This window comes from Habropoda laboriosa, unplaced genomic scaffold (assembly GCF_001263275.1).
Source record: "Habropoda laboriosa isolate 0110345459 unplaced genomic scaffold, ASM126327v1 scaffold561, whole genome shotgun sequence".
In the NCBI taxonomy this organism is placed as follows: Eukaryota; Metazoa; Arthropoda; class Insecta; order Hymenoptera; family Apidae; genus Habropoda; species Habropoda laboriosa.
In genome coordinates, this window is record NW_017100686.1 from 328,138 (window position 1) to 332,707 (window position 4,570).

The following is a 4,570-nucleotide window of genomic DNA, read 5'->3' on the forward strand; positions in this document are numbered from 1 at the left end:
GCAATTGTCAATCAAACATTATTTATTTAACTAACGTTATCCATTTTTGCTATGAATTTTACCCACCAACGTCGAAATGTCTTAAAATTTACATAGTCTTCTCCAAATGCTAAATTTTCACCAGTTTTTACCGCAGTTTTTCAACTTTAAACTTATACCAAAAAATTACTCTCACATCCCGATTGTTCATTATTTTATCGCGAATTTCTTACTGCTCGATACACGTGTACTAAGCAAATTCCTTCTTCTTGACCATTTATGACCTGAGAAAATTTAATATGTGGCTAATTGGCGTTGATAGTGGTGTAATTAAAAATTTTTTGCATAGGTACCTAGATCACGTAGACACAGTATTTTTATCAAATTTACAGCGGTACAGAGAGCAGGTTCAATCATTACTCAAATGCAAATTTCAGACCGCTTCTAAAAAATTCACCTTTTTCGAGTTATCAACCCTCCGATTTCCGCCGCAGAAAAAAAACATCTCGTCTAACACGATCCCCTCTATATTTACAGATACAGTACCTTTAATTACCCAGGAATTTTCAGATCCTCCGTTCCTTCTCGCGAACGTTCGTCCTCCTCTCCTCCAAATACCTAGCGTTACTCCTTCGACACATGTTTAAGTGAGCAATTTATCGATTCACTACGTTTGATTCATCGATGTTTCCGCCTGCATGGTCCACCTGACTTACCCTCGTAAGAACAAACTCGTACGCCTCGCTTCTGTGTGCGTGCCTGCGTGTGTGTGTCGGAATTTCCACCAGGATATTCCACGCGACAGACAAGGGTTGGTGCTGTGAGTGATATCGGCGGAACGAAAGCGGAAAGACTCCTGCTCTCTCAGATCGAGGAGAGAGCGCCCCTAAAGGGAAAAATATGAGCGAAAGATCACGGGGCGAGTAGGGTAAAAGAAAGGTTATCGAGAGGTGTTTTTGTGGCTCATCCTGTGATGAAAAGTCGATCGGTAGGAGAGGAGAGGATCATCACCTCTTTTTGAAACGTACTGGCCCATCCCTAGGCGTCGGAGCTCGATGGGCGCCTGCGCCTCCACCCGCTACCTATAAGAATCTGATCGGCGTTCGTAGAGACTTCAGTCCACCCCGTGATACCGGTGTCGCGTTTCCCGTTCCACTCGTTTCTTTTCCCCCTTCGGCAGAACCCTTTCGTTGGACGACGTGCAGTCGTTATGTTGCTATTCGCGTATCAGTGACAAGGACTGAACCAACCCTAGCCCGAAAGAGAGAGAGAGAGATATAGAGCGTTCTGGCGCTCGTCACACGCACAATCGTACACATATAAATACAGACACACACGCACGCACGTATACGCACTTAGTGAGGGGGGAAGAGAGGAGAGGGAGAGCAAAGGAGGCAAACAGACGGAGAGAGATAGAGGCACGCGGCTAAGAAAAAGAGAGCAGCTTTTCCTTCCTTCCCCGCCTTTCTGAAACGATAAACAGGACAACGTCGTCAACATCATCAGCGACCTCGACATCCTGGACGATTAGCGTACGTTCATATGGAAAGAAACGTCCTTTTCTATTATTTTTCTTTCTTTCTTAGTAGCTCTCTCTGTTACCTTACTTTACGCCTGTAGATGTGATTGCGATCCATGGTTCTTCCTTCCGCTTCGCTGCTTAGTAGTACACTTTCTTTGGGAATCACGAGACGAACAGATACCCTGTTGCGATTCGGTAAACGTCGCGTTGCTTTTGCTGTTCAATGGGAGAGTTCAAGCACGGGGAAGGAAGTTTCCTTTCGTTATCTCGACCGAGGGAAACTGGACAAATTCGTCGTGTACGTGGATCTTTTGTGTGTACACTGAAAACACACACACATACACGCGTTGAACGGTATCAGTAGGCTTGTTGTGTTTTTATTTTGCGATCGTGAGAGAGAGAGGACACTCGTCTCGTTCGACTATCGGAAAAATGTATGTTAATTAATCGAATTGCTCGATTAGGCGTTTTTTTTTTTTCCAACAATGTTCGAGCTCGTTTTTTACTCTCTCTCTCAAGGACTGCTCGTCATGATTTCCAGCTTAACGGTGTGTTCGTTTCAGAAATGTCCTTCTGAACCTCGTTTCGCCTCTTGTTTCGTTTCGTTTGCAACATTTCTTTTTGGTAACGTACCACTCTGACTTGAAATTTCGAGACTGAAATTCCGTGTCGACGGCGTGTGATCTTTCTCGATGGTAAACGTTTCCTTTTTTCCTTTTTTTTTTTTCTATGGGAAATTGTAACGTAGTCGTTCGTGTTAATTGAACGTTCGTTCGATGGTAGAGAAAAGTGGGTTACCTAAGAAATCAGAAGCCGTACGGACGTTGGAGAAATTGTACGAAACAGCGATGGTAAATTGAAATGGTAAAAACGTGAGCGGAATAATGTGAAATAATTTTTCGGACCGGTCTGGTCAATAGGGCTCGTTAAATATCACAGCAATTTTCCCAGTTCTTTCGGAACTGAATTCTCCGATTTAACCATTTTCCCATTTACGCCGCGACAAAGTGCAAAATTTTGAAATTGGTATTTAAAGTATTCTTTCGGATTATATACGATTTCACTCGATTCTCTGTATCGTCGCGACGATAAAATACAATTTTACACGTCCACGTTTAATACACAATTTGCTAATTGTTAAGTAACGTTCGTTAATTATTTCATTGCGATCGTTACGAATATCCTTTCCTTGTGCTCGCGTTTTTAATTGAATCTCTGGTACATCGATATTCTTATTTTACGGATCACTAATTTCAACAATTTCGTAATCATAATGAACACGAGGTAATTGCACAGAGGGGAAGAAAGTTGAACGAGAGTTTATATCCTGACAACATTTTTCCTAATAATCACGCTGCGCCGAAGTTCTCTGAAATTTAAAGAGGAATCGAAATTTGGATTTTTTTCTAAAATACCCTACTCGCTGTACACTAACGTACATATGAGCTTTCGTCAATATTGAATTTCGTCTGATCAGAATTCGGTTGGTATATTTGAATTTCAATCTACAGATTTCAAATTCTTCACTTTTCAAATTTCCGATAATACGATGTATAATGTTTATTTCGCAATTTCTATTCGTGCTGTTTTGTTCGATTATTGTCCAATTTGAGAAAATCAACGACGAGAACCAGTTCCTATTTACTTTTCCATTATTTCTAGTTTATTCGATATTAAATAAAGCGTCGAATTGCATTAGTAATGTTATTTCTCATTCGAGTACCGCTCGTCGAGTTAATGTTAATCAAATATTTACACGCTCGCCAGAAATTTCCTTTGAAAACCTATCGTCAATGTTTTTCGAATTTCTTCGCTTATTTGCCGTACCTTTTCCTCTCTCGAATTACATAGAATTCATTAAGCGTGGTTCAATTTCTTAGAGCACCACGAGTCGCACAATCGTTTTCTAAATGGCAATAACCATAGACTGCAGCAATTGCTTTGTGAACGCGGTAGAAAACAGGCTTGTGTTCACCGCCGGTTAATTGTCAATTTCATAACAATTTGCAATTCAATTACATACTTTGCGAAGTTCGACAGAGTATCGTTTCCGGCGGGTTCAATTCCAATTTCACGGGCAAAAGCTAAGTGCGCCGGCGAATATGTTGAATGTCAATGTTGCGATATCGAGAAACGTTTGAGAATTGATCGTTGAGTAATTTTTAAAGGAAACAATTTTTTTCGAATTTCAAGGAAAATATCCTAACTTATTCAGATTTATCGATTTCGTTTTATTTCGAGCGAGATATTGTTGATTATATGTAGAACTTTGGTTTCGAATCATCGTCGAATTTCAGTCTACAGCAGAGGCAAATTTTCCTGCATAATTAATTCACGAATTATTCCGTCAACATAATTCTCGGCCTCGTATGAATTATTAATAATTCTCGTTTATTCACTTGTACAAGTAGGCGAGGTGGAGGAAAAATTGAAACGTATCGGCAATTAGTATGGTGTAATTGGGAGGCAGTTTGATTAAGTAGATAGATAATACATAGAAGGTAAATTTATATGAAAATCGGTAATTTGATTTCGAAACTGGTGGCAGTTGATGTTCCAGCTGTAGCGAAGGGACAGACTTTTCACAAGAATAATGCTTTATGTTCCATATGATTATTACTCGATCATCGAGCGGCAATTTGCCCAATATTTCCCTCTAATCGAGTAAATGTAACTGGTAGAACTTTGAAACTTTCCTCGATGACATAATATAATACTTCAAGTGGAATATGTAATAAAACATTACCGGAAGTGCGGTTGGTGATTCACTTACAATATTATACGATCAAAGGAGTGACTGTCATATGGTACTTTTATTATACTAATTTTAGTTTCATTACACCAAAGTCACAAATGATCCATTTTTTAAAGATTTTTACCAATGCTTATGATTCACATTCGAGCAACAATAATTGAATAAAAATTATTTAGAAAATGTAATATAGTTTAATTTTATTATACTAATATTACAGACGATCCATTTTTTTAATAATGTTACCAATGCCTATGATCTACATTCGAGCAACAATAATTGAGTAAAAATCAGTTGGAAAGTATAATATATTTTTA